Source organism: Vigna unguiculata, chromosome 6 (genome assembly GCF_037176805.1).
Source record: "Vigna unguiculata cultivar grain cowpea cultivar isolate G323 ecotype 2 chromosome 6, ASM3717680v1, whole genome shotgun sequence".
NCBI lineage: Eukaryota > Viridiplantae > Streptophyta > Magnoliopsida > Fabales > Fabaceae > Vigna > Vigna unguiculata.
In genome coordinates, this window is record NC_140797.1 from 5058597 (window position 1) to 5076874 (window position 18278).

Below are 18278 nucleotides of genomic sequence, written 5' to 3' on the forward strand. Positions count from 1 at the left end.
GCCAACATTGATATTTTTGGTATGTTGGCATTAATGTTTGTGTAATATTTTGTATCTGAATATTAACCTTTTATGGTATGTTGTCATCTTTGTTTATAAAGACCAGTATATATAATATTCAATGAAGTATGTATTGTAATTATATGTGGTATTTAGGATTCGTGAATGTTGAATAATTTAATTTTAGTACTTTATATTATTTTTAAGTAGATTATTAGAGAAAAGAAAGATTTGAATAATTTTAAAAAATATATTGGGAAATTAAAATTGTGAACTTGTACATTATTTGAATATCAAATAACTTAGAATAAATTAAAATAATATATTGGTATATTTTGCATTATATGAAACGTAGAGCAGAAAATATTAAAACTTAAGCAACTATTTTGAATAGCAATTGTTAAATAAAATTGGAAATTTATAAGTATTATTATATTTTGCACTATACGAAACGTAGAGGAAGAAAAATTTAAAGTTAATGAATTCTTAATAGCTATTGGTAAATAAAATTGGAAATTTATAAGTATTATTACGTAAAAATCAATCCTAATTCATTGGATATAAGTATTGTGATTGAGAAAATAATTTACTATAGAAAATGAAATTAATGAAATAATGTGTAGTATCAAAATTAATAATTCAATTTGAAGAACTAAGATTTATAATAATGCTAAATATCTAAATAAACTATAATAAGTTAAAGATGTTAACATTTGTTAGTATTATTATCCTTAACTGAATTGAAAAAGTAATTCCTCGAGTTCATGATTTCATGTACTCAATATCTGTAGGATAGTCATAATTATAATAGTTATTTGATATATGAAAATGGATCACGATTTCTAGAGCTTATAACAATAATTATGTCAACTATGTGGGAGGTGCGGTAAAGAATGATGGTTGTTTGCTTAGTAAATAGTCATTATTAATTGGGCTACTTATAGGTTTTAGAGTGTTGGTTTACCTGAATAAATTAATAATGTGACAGTTATGTTATGAAGGTCCATGGCATAATTATGGTGGTGTGATTAGTAAGTATATTGAGTATCAATTGGGCTGAACATAGGTTCGAGAATTTTTTTTTCATAAATAATTATTATACGACGTTAGATAGGCACTATTTGATGTGATTGTGGTAGGCGTGCGAAATAATTATGTTGGTGTGAATAATAAGTAATAATAGTCGTTTGTTGAATATGTGCATTTATTATATGTTGTTTGGTTTGTTTGGTGTATGGTAGATTAGAATTTTAATGCATCTGCCAAAATAAGCACATATTCAAGGAATACAAATGGTAAAAAGAAGATATAATAAACCAACGTAAATAATGACAGAAGGAACCAATTTACTTACATCTCCATCTTTTCCTTCAATGCATTCAAACAAAAACTTAAAACAGGACAACAATTCAGCATAAGAATGCAGCACAATCAACGATTGATATCTTCAAAAGTAGCCTCTGACAGGAATTTTAGACAAAATACAGGAACACAGGTATGTTACCATACAATACAGTCATACATTGTTAAAAACTTCTTTGAAAACTACATTTGTCGTAGTAGTCAAAGGTTTGTTTTCATTGTCATGGATTAAAATCTTTAATCCGGATTTGCTTTTAACTCTAGAAGCTGCAACATATAATTGACCATGACTAAAAACTGGTGTTGGCAAATACAACCCAACACAATCTAAAGATTGTCCTTGAGATTTGTTAATGGTCATAGCATAAGACAACATGATCGGGAATTGTCTTCTAATCAGCTTGAATGGCCAAGGGGACTGGGATGGTGACATGGACATACGTGGAATGTAGATCTCAGTTCCTTTTGATTTTCCAGTAATAATCTTTGCACTGATTACATGATTTGCAAGTTTAGTCACTATTAATCGGCTACCTTACACAAACCTTGAGATTGATCCAAATTTCTTAAGAGCATAATTGGAGCACCAACCTTTAGCTTGATACTATGATTTGGTAGTCCAGATGTTCTTAAAGAATTTAGAAATTCAGGTGTAATACCATCGTATGCTTCAGCTTCTGCTGGCTCAGAGGTATCTATGCAGTCGGAGCTTAGATATTCTTTAATTTCTCCTGAAACACATGAATCAGATCAAGTTCACAAATCTTAGTGATGATTTAGTAAATTCTTAATTATGTATAATGACTGACCTGGAATTGGTTCCAAAACAGATTGATTAATTTGATCAACAGTTTCAATTCGACTGGCTAGAATAGCTCTTGATATGAGGAACCCTTCATCTTTGTACTTTTGCATTAATCCTGGATATGTGCTATTGACAATGGCTTGGATAGGATCATTATATTCTGATATTAGTAATTCTGATGGGATTTCTATGTCAACTAATCCATCGTTTGGTTCATTCAATGCACCATTGCCAATTTTTATTATCCAGGAAGAAAACTCTTCAATTTCAGCTATAGTAGACTGTTGTAACCCATTTTGCAACAGCCGCATGTTCTTTGTCAAATTCATAATCTGGCAATGATCCCAAAGATAGGATGAGTTGATAGTAGCATGAACAATATCAGACCTGCTTCCACGTGGAATAACAGGCAGTATTTGTCTAAAATCTCCTCCAAAAACAACTACTTTGCCACAAAAAATTGAATCAGTTTTGTTCTTTTCCCTCATGATGTCTTTTAAAGTACGATCCAATGCTTCAAAACAATACTTGTGAGTCATTGGTGCTTCATCCCAAATTATTAGGTTTGCCAATTTCATCAACTCTGATAGTTCACTACCTTTTGTAATGTTGCAAACAGAGTGCTCTAATGTAGGAACAGGAATCTTGAATTTAGAATGAGCTGTCCTACCTCCAGGCAATAACAATGAAGCTATGCCACTTGATGCAACTGTCAACACTATTTTTCCTTCAGATCGAAGAGCAGAAGATAATGTAGTCCACATAAAAGTTTTCCCGGTTCCACCATAATCGTATAAAAAGAACATCCCCCCTTCATCATGATGAACAACATCTATAATCTGTTGAAAAATATGTCTTTGCTCTTCTACAATTGGTTAGAATTTATTAAGTTATATTTGAATGTCTTCATGAATAATGCATGGAGAAAAGAACACAAACCTGTCATACGGTTAAAGTTAGATTCAAATACATGTAGCTCATCATCCTTGTTGTAATCAAGTTCTGCATATACCAATCTATTTCCACAATAATCTACCACAAAATGATTGGGATAAGGCATAGATGGCCATTCCTTTAATGTTCTCCTGTTATTCTGCAAGAGCTTCTCAATTTCAATCAAAGTCAAATTTTGAAGAGTTTCAATATTGAGAATGAGTTCTGCAACACAAAAATTGAGTTAACATACTTGGAACATGAAACAATCATTTCATATGCTTTAATTCATTGTACTTTGATTTCTAGCAACCATCCGTTCGTTGTATTCCATCAGATAACCATTCCCATGTTTTACTCCACAACTCTTCAGGTTTTAAGACACTATTTGACATAAGGATGGCTACAAATAATTTCCTTAAGAAATGTCCAGATCCTCAATCTTTAACTTCCTTAATAGCATCTACATATTCGGTATCTTCTGCTAAAAATCCATAAGCTTCACACGCTTCTCTAAATGTAGAATATATTATGTTGTCAACAGTTCGAAGATCTACATATGATTGTGGACCTTTTACTATTGTTAGCATCCTCCTTAAATAGAAAAGTTCACCACTTGCTGGGGGAACCCAGATAAGTCTGCCAATGGTGTTGCCCTTTTGTCTTGGTTTCCAACATCTTTGATTCTTGTTATAAACATACTTAGATACAAATTGAGGATATGTCAAATCCCTTGCATCAGAATATTTTGTGTTGCAGTCCATCCAGGTTGTAAACATTGACTCCTTAACTGTTGGTTTTGCAATGATTTCATCAATATCATCATCATCCTTGAAGTACACTGATTGCTCACCAGGCAAATGAAAAAATAGACGTTCAACAGCTGGATTTCTTCCATGAATAGGAAATGAAAATATTCTCCAACAGGCTTCACATGGGGAAATATATCTACAATCGATATACTGTTTGATTTCATCTGTCACAACTTGAGGTACATTCTCATCATTGCCATTGGAAACTATAGCAGCTGTAATTCTATCATATCCTTTATTGATGTACTTAAATAAGTACTTGATAGAATTGGAACGATTACACCATTCAACATTAACATGAGCTTGATATTTGACCAATATTGTAGGATTGTAAGGGACAACAAAACGATTATCTAGTTCTATGTCATTCTTGACAACAGTGATACCGTTGCTTCTTCGACGATAATGAGGAAAACCATCTTCTGCAATTGTGGTAGTATTTTGGTATTTCTTTGGATAAAATCTCGAACATGAACCATTCTTCATGCATGGAGATGATCTATTAGATAATCCACATGGTCCGTGCATCATATGTTCTTTGACACAGGCATACAATTGTGGCTCCTTTTTGGCACATGGTATTTCAGCTGAAATGACCTTATCTATATCCAAGGCTGTTGGATATTTGCTAGAAGGATGTAAGAATATTAGCAAATGAGCATGTGGTAAACCTCGTTTCTGAAATTCAATACTATACATGTCTGTTAAACACAAATTAACAATTACGTTGTTAGAAGGGTATAATAGTGCAAAATTTGGCCTTCAATCATCAAAATATTAGAACTTACATGCTATTACTCTGTCCAATATATGCTTTTTGGTTAAATCTAATAGCAAATGATCAAATTTGATTCTAAACACTCTTGCAATAATATCTGGCCGGTCTGAAGGACTTAACTTTGAACTCTTTAATATTCTAGATATCTCTGGCCATTTCGGGTTGCAAGTAAAAGTTAGAAAAAGATCTGGGAATCCTACATGACCACATATTGCCATTCCATCAAAATATAATTGATCCATAAATCTTCTGCCACCAACAAAGCTTGATGGAAGCACAAATCATTTTCCTTTTTCAGAGGCATCAGTTTGGCTTTCATTACTTGGTTGACAAAGGTTATTATACTTATCAACCCTCAATTTTGATTGATGGTTTCTGATGAATGATAATCTTTCTGACTCAATCATTGTGTATCCATCAACAACAAATTGTTGGAACAATCTTCTAGATCTAAGTATAGTCATTGCCTCACAATCTCGAGTCTGAATTCTATAACAAAACCATTCCCTGATTGTTAACCGATTACGTTTTGATGCCAAAGAATCGCGATGAGTAATATCATGCCTATAACCATCTTCACCATATGGAAACAACAAAGGATATTGAAATCCCAAATAACTGGTGTGCAATTCATTTATTCTTTGTAGCTTACTTGTCCTGCTTTCCATAATAATATCTCTAGGAAAAGCGCTATCAACATCGCCAACGATTAATGCAGCTACTTCTGACACCATTGGCATGTTGTATATTCGTCCATCTTTTTGCCTATCTGCGATAAGCCTCAGCTTTAGATCATGAAATGGTTGTTCTGCATATCGATCCCTAGCCATTCTGAAAGATTTGCAATGTACATTGTACTTATCAAGCATCTGAGTTAGTGTTCTGACTATTTCAGCATCAATATCATTATGGTTCCTACAATGTCATTGAATTTGAAATCAAAATGATAGCCTCATTATATTCAGAATTCAGAAAGCATAATAATAGTTAACCTCAAAGATTGAATTCTATTGTGTATCTCGTTATCAGTATCATATATGTAGAGCTGAGCAAACTTTGGTTGTTTTCCAAGTGGTGGCAGAAGACTACCAATTCGATGACATGACTGGCCATGAACTCTTAAATTTGGTGGTCCACGTCCATTGTTATATTTATTGTCAATTTTTGCTCCAGGAGATGTGAATGCAAACATCATGTTGTATGTTCTAATGTGTTGTTGATAACTTCGACTTTGTTTAGAATCAGATTGAAACAGAAGTTGTTGAAGCTCATCAGGGGGGTCTTTTAACATTGGCAATTGAACTTTGCCATTACCACAACAAAGTTGAAATTTGGGATTAACACTGGCATGACTTTTGTCAATACGTTCTTCATACCACATATGACCTTGGCAATGCTGACAAACATAGATTGGATCCCCTATATCTGCATACAACTTGCAAAGGAATAAATTAGTGAGTTTATATTAGCATAGATCATTGAAAAAATATATGACAATAAATGTTTTTAGAAGACTTATCTTTCTTTGTTATTGATGAATTCGTAGCTCATTTCATACTCTGCATGACTTTCTGCAAAATAAGTATTCATGTAATTTATGTAATATAATTGTAATCAAACTGATATAATTAATTTTTTTGACCAAGGATATGAATATTCATTTCCTTATTATAACTTAATTTTACCTTCTACATGGGAATTAGATGAATCTGAATTACCTTCGCTTAATTGTAGTTCATCAATGACTTCTAACTGCACAGATTCAGTTCCCATGCTGGAATCATTGGTTGTTGTGACCATATTAACAGTGGCTTCAAATCTATGGAGAAGATTTTGTTGCTTTCTTCTGCTTCCACCAATATCTCTTTGCTCATTCACCAAAGTAGGATGTGGACCTTTCATTTGTAATTCCGTATGACACCTTTCTTCATTCACAAAAAAACTTGTTACATCAGCTAATGGTGTACAATTTCGTCTTTTTGTTTCAGGGTGTTTCTGTTGTATGCACGTAGCATTCATCCTCTTGTGTTGGATTATTTGTTTCCTTTTTAATCTTGCACTTGTACTGGACTTGGTATTTTCATTATCCATCCTAATAGATAAAACTGTACATGAAAATAATTAACATAGCAATACAACATTTAAAAAAATATCTGTAAATGTTATGGAGACATTTTGTAATACGTATTGAAGATTTAAGACGAACTTCCTAGAAAACAATTGTAGATGAAATTAAAAAATCATCCAACAGCCAAATAATACTCTTCATTGGTCAAATATAAAAGTTGTCTGGTTGAAGTCATCAGTAGCCTCACAAATCTGGTGTTCTACCATATTTTTGTATCTGCATAACAAAATTCTTCCTCAGATTCACATCATTGAAATATTTGGTGTACATGTTAATGGATGGAACAATCCATCCATTTTTACCGCCAAAAATAAAACGTGTATAAAGTAATAGTAGTACATCAGATATAATTAGGGTTATTAAATGGAGGTCATTTCAACTTAACATGTCTTATCTATCACATATACTGCATTTTCAATTCACCTAATTTAACATTAGGTGGAATAGCACAATCAAATATTAGGTTGAACAATTTTTCGTTCAGGGAAACCCATCAAAATCTTCTCCGTAATAGTAAATTGACTACTTCTCTGCAAATTTTAATGTTCAACAGTAGTATTAGATTTAAATGCTTGTCCTCTCAATCAATATAATGTCCTTTCAAGAAATCCAAAATCATCCCATCCAAACCAAAAAGTGCTTTAAATTCTAACTATTACAGTTTTTGCTCGTGCGTTGTATTATTATTTTCATGGATAACTTCTTTATTCAAACAATTTAATGAATTATAACAAAAAATGTATTATTATAGTTCTAATTAGCAATTCTATTTTGGGGCGCTTTGGATATAAATATTGTGATAGTATGATTATTATGTTGCATAATAATGACAATTAATGGTAGTATTAATTAATATTCAAACACCGTAGTAGTCATTATCCTTAATTTTTCTCTTAAATCATTACTAAATAATACTGAAAAACATATAGCAGTAATTTCATAAATTAACAATATAGTTAGTTGAAAAAAAAAAGATGTAAAATATAATAATAACAATAACGTTATATTACCATTTTATGATATTGTGTTCTACAATTTTGCACCACCAAAACTATTAAAGATGATTCACAAAATCCATAAGTACAATTCATCAAAACACAACCGGGATTGAGTCTACTATAGAAATTACAATATGGTTGACAAAGATAAAAACGTTCGCAAAAATATTTTAACAGACTTTTCTTGGGCACATTAATACATTTATAATTTCTCCTTTTTGATACTCTTCGTTGGCTTTGTAGTCTTTGTAGCTGATAACTGAGCTAGAGGAATATCTTCCAGAAAATCAAACTCCATGATACTTGATGGAATGTCTGGAACATCATCAATAGGAGCAGAAACATTTTTAGAGGGCGTCATACAGAAAACTATATCAGGTTCATCATCAGCGGTGGAAGAAAGGCACATCTGCAATGATGAACATAATCATGTTACACATTCAAGGAATCAGTTATATTATTATGCTAACTGAATTAAAATAATCCTTACCAATGAACTATCCGTATCAGCTGTTAAGTCACATGCAGCATTACCAATACATTCAGCAAGTTCAATTGTCTGCCAACATATATATAATTCATGTCAAACATTGTAAAACAATTTACCTCACAACCAAAATGACCATATTTAAAATACTTACTAAAGAAGTCCCGCTAGAAGTTGGTACATCAAGAAGACTGGCATTGCTACATTTACCAATAACCATTGGCTGCATAATTCATTTGCAATTACAATTTAAAAACAAAAACTATCATTGTTGTCATAACAAACAAAATCAAATTCAACTATACTTACTGAGGAATTGGAAGTATCAGGAACTATATCAGATGAACAACTAACAATACATTCACCAACAAAGCTTGCCTGTAAAGTGGTATAAAGAAATCAATTACTAATACGACTATGATTGATAATTCAGCTTATGAATACAAAATATTGCAATACTACCTCCTCCTGTTCCAGTAGTGCTTTAACGTGATCAATAATTTCCACGTCAGTAGAAACTCTCATAACTGAGGCAGGTCGGTTCTTTCCTTGTAGCTTAACCTTAAAAGCACAAATACATCCTAAAATAACATCTAGATCCTCTGGAAAACACTTTGGATCGTCTTCACCATGCTAATGTAAATCAAGTAGAAGAAAATAAATTATTAGTAACTTGTTTACAAAAATGATTCTTGTAAAATTAGTTAAGTTATAAAACATACTGCATTTCTTTTACCTTGATCATTTTCTTTCTCAAATCAGCAGCAGAAACACCAATTAAATTCATGCAATCTTGGTCCCAAAGCATGAAATTGGCCACCTTTTTCCCATCAGTCACTTGAATTTCCAGCTTGTATCTACAAAAATTTATATTACAAATAACACTATGACATAAGGCATAACATATAAATTAAAAATATACTAACCGGATTCTTGGAGAATCATTAAAAGCATCACAACTAAGACACTTAAAGGAACCAACTTCGTGAGTTCTTTTCGCACAAAAGTTACACACCAGATAATTCCATCCATCATTTCCCAAGTTAAATTTAAGTGTACGTGCAATAGTAACACAGAAAATCTCCTATATGAATACAAAAAAGGTCAATAATATGATCAACAAAAACAAAATAGATTTAAAAGAAAATTACAAACATAACAACTACCTCTAATACAGTCATAATCTCTGAAACACTTTTAACAACGGTTTTATACATAAACCTATCAACATGATTAATCTGTGAAGAGCCACTATATTGACTCCCCTCCTCAAAAGTTTCACTGCCACAGGTTCTACACACAACACATTTGTTAGTGTTTATGAAAAATAAAATAATGAAAAATACATGCCTAACATATAAACATACTCTGCGAATTGCTTCTTAAAATTGATCAGCTCAGGTATGTCATCGCCTATGATCAGTTTCGAACCATTCCAAGAATTAGACAGTGAAACTGGCCATGGACCTATACAAACAAATTAAATTAGATTAAATAATAATGATAATCTGAATATAGTACTGACGTTATTCATACCTGAAGCAGGCTTTATCTTAGCTTGAGTAAGAATAATAGCAACATTAGATGTTTAACTACATGTCCTCCAATAGCTCAATAATTTCTCACAATACGAATCCCACAATGTGCAACAGATTATAGCACCACTGCATTAATGAGATAACAACAATAACACAAAAAATAGTTATCAAATAATTATAAAACTATTGCAAATATAAAACACCAAATATAATGAAACAAACCTCAAATCTTTGAGGTCAAACACAACATTTTTGGAATGGCCTTTCTCCTCTACATTGTCCAGCATACCAATGACATCTAACATGCAAAAAAATTAATAGATTAACAAAAAAACAAAATATAGGACACATACATAACGATACAACAATAAACTTACCAACCAACAAATCAGAACAATACTTTCCATCAATGATATCCTTTATACTTTTGAACTTCCAAAGCTTTCTAGGTATGCTTGCAATGGGTTGTGCTCGTATAGACGTTGCTCCTATAAACAACAGCTTAAATGGATGCTCACAAACTCTATATTGAGCTCTGTTCTTCAAGAGTTTAAAGTTATGCATTATGTAACTTTCACCCTCTTTTAGCTTCTCTTCCCAAACACCCATATCTTCCTTCTTAATCATTGCAACAATAACATCACCCTGAAAAACAAATTAAAACATATATGGTTAAATATAGTTGTCATCGAATAAAGTAAAATTTACAATAGGCTAAAATATGGTACTTTACATTACCTTTTGATCCATCAGAACCATTTCCATACTTCGTTTGGATTCCCAGGACTCAACATACCACAAATCTACGATTCTAACAGCAAGTTTCAACGTCTCCCTTTTTCCATCAATATCCTTGATCATATCAAATTTTTTTGCCATCTAATATGTCACAATAAGTTAGGTCTTAAGTTTCAACGGACCACACAACGAACTCAAATAAAGAAAAGAAAAATTAAGTAAACAAAATATTAAGGTAAGAATCATCTTCAAAAATAAAAAAACAAAATAGTGTTCAATATGTTCTAATCATATACAACTGAAAAAATTAACAAAAAGAAGTCCTGAAAATAACAAAAAATATTTGTTTTCAACAAAAACATCACAACATCTTAAAAAAACATTAACAAATAATATCTCAAACAAAACGAAACTTCTATAACGTATTTCAAAAGATAATACAGCATAATAACCAAGTACAAAAAAAAACTTCTATAAAAGTGTTTTAAAACATAATACACAACAATGACGGAGTAAAAAAACAAACGATGAAGAAGAAAGATGCATCAAGAAGAAAAAACAGTAAATAAAATAAATATTTAACTTTTAAGAAAATAAAATAAAATATCAACAGCAAAGATCAACACATAAAATGTAGTTCAGAAGTTAAACAATATTAACTTACGGAACTAACAAAGAAAAGAAGAAGAAGATGAAGAAATACAGAAGAAGGACGAAGAGAAAAGAAGGAAACCTGGAGAAGAACAACGCAGGTAACTTGCCTTGCAGAGGAAGAATTTTCAAATGTAACCAAATTTTGTTACGCGACTAAGAAAGGAAGGAAGAAGAAAATGAAGAAATACAGAAGAAGGAGGAAGAGAAAAGAAAAGAAGGAAAGCTGGAGAACGACGGAGGTAACTTGTGAGATCCAAGAAATTCATAAAAATTAATAATTAATAGAGTATAAGAAATGAGGGGTTGAGACTACCATAAGAGAGTTCTTTAATAAATCCTAGACAAGAAACAACGTGAACCTAAGTGGTTTAGAGCACTTAATTAGGTTGAAGGGACTTGGGTTCAAGTTCCGAGCATGCCAGTAGATTTATTTAAGGTTTTGTTTTACTTTGCTACTATATTGTGAATGTGAAAACATGATTTAAGTTCATACGAATGAGTAAATCGACAAGGAACATGAATTAGTTTGGTGGTTGTGCATGAACTTGGTAGTTGGGAGGTCATGGGTTCGAACCTTGGGTTAAAGGAAAGGGACTTTATCTATATTTTTGTTTTTGCCAGGTGATGGAAAATCTGAAAAACTATAGGAATTCCATGAGAAAACAGAGGGGTGTTAGTTTAGGTGCACTAAACAAGAATAATGGTTATAAAACTTAAAAAAAAAATAAATTTAATTCGTTTTTCTTTTAATTTATTAAATTGGGCTGAGTTGGGGAGGGGGAAAGGAGTGTGTGAGAAGGCCAAGAGTGAGAGTGAGTGATAGCAAAGGAAAACAGAGAAGAGATTGGGAAATTTCGTGCTCTAGAGGGAGTGAGTGAGGGTTGAAGGAATTGAAGAAGATACATATAGAGGGGGTCTTGGACAACAAGCACAATTCATTAAATTTCAATTGGAGCAAGGATCAGAGGTAAGGGGAGCTGTTCATGTCTGTTATTCGTATTTTTACTATTCTGGAATGATTTTGTGGCTTGACAGTTGCATTTTATCATTTTCGCGTTGAATTTCGTAAATTCTGGAAAAATTACCAGAACCGCCTGGCGGCTAAGAGTGCTCCGCCAGGCGACACAACATTTCATAGTGTTATCTGGGTTCTGTGATGAACTGCCTGGCGGCCATGGTGGACCCGCCAGGCGGCGCGCATTGGAACTGCATATTTTGGCCTGTTTTGATGCTTCTGTGATATGGTCGAACTGTGGTAATTATATAATGCTGATGATGCTTTCATTGACGTGTTTGAATGTTGATTTAACGGGTGTATGAAAATCCGACTAGTGTGTATTGGGTGTATGAATACTATGGTGTATGTTGACTTCAATTTGGATTGTAGAGGGGGTAGTAATGCGTTATTGAAAATCCCAATTAGAGTGCGTAAAATGATCTTTGTGTGTTACGTAAACCAATGCATGTGGCTAAATCTGCGATGAGAAATTGAATTGGAAATTTAGGGGTAATAGGTTTTTCTGCAGATGCGGGAAATCTGGGACTTTCAGGGTTCTGATGTGCTGCCCGGCGGTAACCTATGTGCCGCCAGGCGGTATTAAGTGGCCAGTGGTGATTGGCGTGCTCAGTGGGTTAGGGTGTGCAGTAGAGAATCACAGATTTTAGTGTGGCTGTTGGGGGGGGGGGTGATTTTGAATATAAAAATGGGGGTACTTGTGGTGTGGTGTAAGAGTCACCTAGTGGGATGGGTTAATGCATGAACTAAATTATGCGGACTCAAGATAATCGAATAAATATATTGGCAAAACTGTTTTGGTACCATCGTATGCATGTTCAGAATGCTAGTATGCAGTTGTATTTTTTTATGAAATGTATGATATATTGATATTGGCTAAAGTGTCATATTAAGTGGAAATAGAGTATGTGAATTATTTGGGTGGGAATATTGCTATAAACTATCTGTTGGGAATGTATGATATAAGAGTAGTATCCTTTTAAAGAAAAGAAGTAATGTTGATAGTGGTACTCGGGTCATAGTACCGCATGTGCAAGTTGGGGACTGATTTGTGTACGTTAACTTCCAATGATCATGATTGAGTGCTTACTTGGATTGAATGCTTGTGAGTTGGATGAGTTGATGATTTGTAGTATTGTAAACATTGGTAGCTAGTGATCTGGATGTGAGATTTAATAGTTGAATGTGCATGAAACTCTGTGCAAGTGTATAAACTAGTAGGGGAGTGTCCTTACTGGTGTGGCGCCCGGTGGTGGGAGAAGCCCCGCCAGGCGGTAAGTCACGCAACAGAGATGATGGTGAGGACAGGCGCCCGGCGGTAGAAAGACACCGCTAGGCGGCCTGGAGCGGGTTTCGCCTAGCGGTCTCGGGAGAGGCGCCAGGCGGGAGTGCAGTGGCAGGGGTCCTTTGCAGATGGATTCGTATGGACGTTTTCTTTCCTTTTCTCAGAAGCTTGGTTAGGGATATGCTGGATTAGTTACGAGCAGGGAGGTTCGTAACGGAGATTGAGATGCGTGATTGATGCGGGCGGGGAGGTCCGTATCTGTTGTACTCTTGTGTGGGGATACGAGCGGGGAGGTTCGTATGTTCCGTGCTCACACTTGAGGCTACTATGAGCGGGGAGGTTCATAGTAGGTGTTCACGCATGTTGGACTACGAGCGGGCAGGTTCGTAGAGTTGGACTACGGGCGGGGAGGTCCGTAGAGTTGGACCACGAGCGGGCAAGCTCGTGGGAGCATGATAATCCCTAAGGACCAAGGTGGTGCATGGATCTTTCTCATATAGGTTATGAGATTGGGGTATAAGGTTATAAAAAGGTCAGTAAACTAAAATTGACTAAGTTAGATTGGATGAGGGTCAATTCTTATTATCTTATTATCTGTATATTTTTCCTTTCTCAGCCCACCCTTGCTTGTTTGTGTGTTTGTGTTTGGCGATGATCACGTGACTTGTTACGTGGGAGCAGATGTGACTTCAGGTGATCATGCTGATGCTTAGCAACTGAGCGGGGCTACTGATGGGGGATTCACTTTATGCTATGCTTTCCTACCTTTTGTAATAGACATTATGATGTTTTATCCATTATGAACTTGTAATAAAGATGAGACAATACGAATGGATTATAGCGAGACAAGTTTGAAATTTCCCGCGCTTGGGAATTTATTTAAAAGACTGATTTTCTTGAAGTATATTTTATGAAAAATGAATTTTTTTCTAGTAATATCCATCTGGGGTGTTACATAACTTGCCTTGCAGAAGAAGAATTTTCAAATGTCACAACCCATCACATCATTTAACTCTCTGCACCGCCAAAAATAATACAACACCAAAATGAATAAAATACCCCTAATCTAAAACACGTGTCAATGAACGGGAGTGTCTAATTTAGTAATTTCACTATCCTAACATTTTCTTAGATATATAGTAGATGTTTAAATCACGACCATGAACCGTGACTGTCACATGTTACTTCGTGATTTTTTTGAATTTTATTTTTTTCTAATTTTATTTTTGATTTTTTTTTTGAATTTATTTTTATTTTTTTAAATGTCCATGTGTTCAACCTAGTAGCATATCACGTGTAAAGTCAATGTTCTATATTCAATTTGGTTCCTATATTTGTTATCTTTGTTCAATTTAGTACCAAATTTTGTTAACATAAACCAATTTGGTTCCTCTCCAAATTGAAACCAAATTTAATTTTTGTTTCTGCAGAGAACAAACAAGATAAGTTAGGCATAAGCGTCACCTTACCCATGTAGTCCGCTATCTCCTCAGTTGGCCTCTTTCCGGTTGGTACATGTCGGTTTGGACCTAGGAGGGCAGTGGCGGATCTTGACCAAAAACGTAGGAGGGGCCAAAATAATATAATTTTGAGATCATTAGATTCAATTATTAGTATAATGCTTCAAAAAATAATTTCTTTAACTGAACATTTTTTATCATTAGTATAATGCTTTAAAATATGTGAAGTTGAATATATCTTGTTTTAGTCAATAATTAATTTTTTTTTTCATCACTCTTAAACGATTAATTTATTCTTTCATTCTTTATCAATATACCTTTCTTGTAAATAATACCAAAAAATAATTGATCATAATCTAATAAAAAATTAAGACACATAATTATTAAAAATATATATATATATATATATATATATATTCATTATTATTAATACATAATACACTATTATTTTTTTCTATATTCATAAAAAAAAAAGAATATACAAAAAGCTCATGAAAGTAAAAAAAATAACGTTTTCATTATCAAGTAAGACAAGAGACGGGAAAAAAAAGGATAAATGAGAAATATAATGAGTTTATCTCTAACTTTTTTTCTTTAAAAACAAAAAGAAGACATATGAGAGTGAGAGATTATTACAATTTGTGAAAAACTAAAAAGACAATGAAAAGGAAAATAAAAATTATGTTAATAAATATTTGGTTTAATTACTCTTTTTATTCATGTTTTCGTTTAAAAATGTTAAGTTGGTCCTCCAATTCTTTTTAGTCTCAATTTGGTCTCGATTTTTGAGAAACATATGTAATTCGGTCTTTTACAATAAGTTTCGTTAAATTTCTCAAAACAGATCAATGATCTTTTTATTAAAATTGAGATTCTTAATAAGAATGATTTGCTTTGTTGATGTAATTAACCTAATCCTAGTGTCAATTTTTAAATAAAAATAGGAACCAAAAGAAAATTTAAACCTACATATTTTTTATTTTTTATTATATTTAATTTTATATTTTATTATATATTTAAAAATTTTAATTATGTTTAAATAAAAGAATTAAAAAATTTAATTTTTATTAATTTTAAATATATATTATCTTCAATTTAAAAATTTTAATAAATTTTAAATATATTTTTATATTATTGATATCGCTGTCGTTAGGCGATCAAATTACCACTACTTTAGCAACTTCAGTATTGCCAGTTTGTAGTGAAGAAAATAGTTAGGGTTAAGATAACCCTGAGTCGTCTCACAACGAATACGGAATTGATCTCAAATATTTGATTCTCAAAAATGCAATTTAAAACTAGCAACTATAAAAATAGGGAGGTTTTGATATGCAAAGAAAATGACACGGAAGATTGTAAACACAGTAATAGTAAATAGGTCAATTCCACTGCTTTTTCTAAATAAGATTCTTCATTGGTTATCTAGAGATTATTGTTAAATTAATTATTGTTGTTGATTTACAAATAAATCAATGTAAAGACTCAATTCATTTGTTGGCATCCTCACTTTTAATCAAAGTACAGTCTCAATTAAAAGTGAGAATTATTAGATTGTCCATAGTAAATTCAATCAAAGTACAGTCTCAATTAATTTTACTATGCCTAATCATGTCTATTCCTTTGTTTCTTTACCAAATAGAAAACTTAATTAATCAAAGTAAAGTCTTGACTAATTTTAGTTAAAGTAATTACCTCTAATCAAATTAAAGTCTCAATTATTGGCAAAAACTTATTTAATCAAATGAAAGTTTCTAAACAAAATCAAAGTAAAGTCTCAATTTAATTTAAAAACCTTTTAACTCATATGATTAGCATGCATGTAGATTTAAAATCATTATTTTCTATTCGATTAAGAAGCAAAGGACATAGATAAACAAAAACCACAACAATAATCAAAATAACAAAACATATAAATTCATCTAACCTCAGAATCCATTTAAGAAATTACAGTGGAATCAACCCTTAAAGCTTAGCCCTCCATGGCTTTGATGGAATACATGATGATATGAAAGAAAGAAAATAAAAGAAATAATGAGAGATGTGGTGGAGACGGTATCTGCCAAAACCAGAGAGTTCTAAGTGTCTAAGCTGTCAGCTGTAAATTGTCGGTCGTCCCCGTTTCTGCTCCCTTAAGTCTCTTTATATAGGCTTCAACTGGACTTTGGGCTTTATCTATCAGTTGCTAAAATCTTTTATTTTTATTTAATTAATTAGCAACTTAATTCATGTCCAATTTCCAATTCTGCCCCTCTCATTTAAGCATTTTTACAAAATTGACCAGAGTTTGACCAGTTTGACCAGAGTTGACCAGAGTTGACCAGTTTTGACCATTTCAGTGTCCATTGAGAGGATGACACGTGGCAGCTCCTTCTCTCTCCCAAATTAGGGTTTCCGCTTGCTCCTTTGGCTGCAGAGAAGTGCAAGGTTCGTGTGGAAGCTGCTGCGACGGCGTGGTGGCTTCTCCGGTGGGCGCGGTGGTTGCAGGTGCAGTGGTGGCACTGGTTCGCGCGAAGATGGTGCTGCAGAACAGGTGGTGAAGAGGCGTTGCTGTTCGTGGTGGCCGTGCGCGGAGGAGATGAAAATGGCGTCGCGATGGTGGAAGATGGTGGCGGAACAGTGGCGTTCTGCGCGAGGCTCGATGGAGATGGTGGTGGCGTGATGGATGCTCGCGTTCGCTGCTGCCATGGAGAAGAAGGTGCGTTGCTCCGGTGGTGTTGCGGAGGCGCGCTGGTTTCCATCGCTGCTCGCGGAGGCGTGGTGGTCTTGCGGTGGCAGTTTCGATGGCTGCGGTGACTGCGGAAATGGTGGCCGGCGGGAAGGAGATGAATGTGCGGTGGAGATGGCGGTGGCGGCGGCTGCCATGGTGGTAGAAGGAGAGAAGAAAATTAGGGTTAGGGTTTTGGGAGATGAAGATGATGACGTGGCAGAATCTGATTGGTTAATTTGGTGAGGTGGGGATTATGACACGTGGCGGCTTATGGTTGGCTAATTTTAAAAGGTGGGGATTGCCACATGGCATGATCTGGTTGAATGGAGTTTAAGTGGTAGGAGGGGTGCAACTTAGTGAAAACTGGGGGTGCAGAACAGGTTTTTGTGGTCCACTTGAGGGAGGAGTGTGCAAATAAAATCTGGGGGTGCATTTAGCTCCTGATTTATTCTTTTTCAGAATTTCTTGATTTTGGACTTATTTTGTAACTTTGAATATTTTAAAATCACACTATTAATTGACCGAAAATAAATTCCAGCTGCATCAACAAACGTTAGAATATCCAATAATATTTTATG

The 18278-nt window shown here is 33.6% G+C and overlaps 1 long non-coding RNA gene and 1 pseudogene across 1 annotated transcript; both read right to left on the minus strand.

The window, feature by feature from the left end:
- Positions 1-1516: 1516 nt before the first annotated feature.
- LOC114165475 (uncharacterized) lies at positions 1517-8828 on the minus strand (annotated as a pseudogene).
- Positions 8829-10233: 1405 nt separating this feature from the next.
- LOC146885424 (uncharacterized) lies at positions 10234-11375 on the minus strand. The gene is made up of 3 exons (XR_014995668.1): positions 11313-11375; positions 10580-10720; positions 10234-10486 (listed from the first exon to the last, which is right to left on the minus strand). It is a non-coding gene; the product is annotated as an uncharacterized LOC146885424 (long non-coding RNA).
- Positions 11376-18278: the final 6903 nt, after the last annotated feature.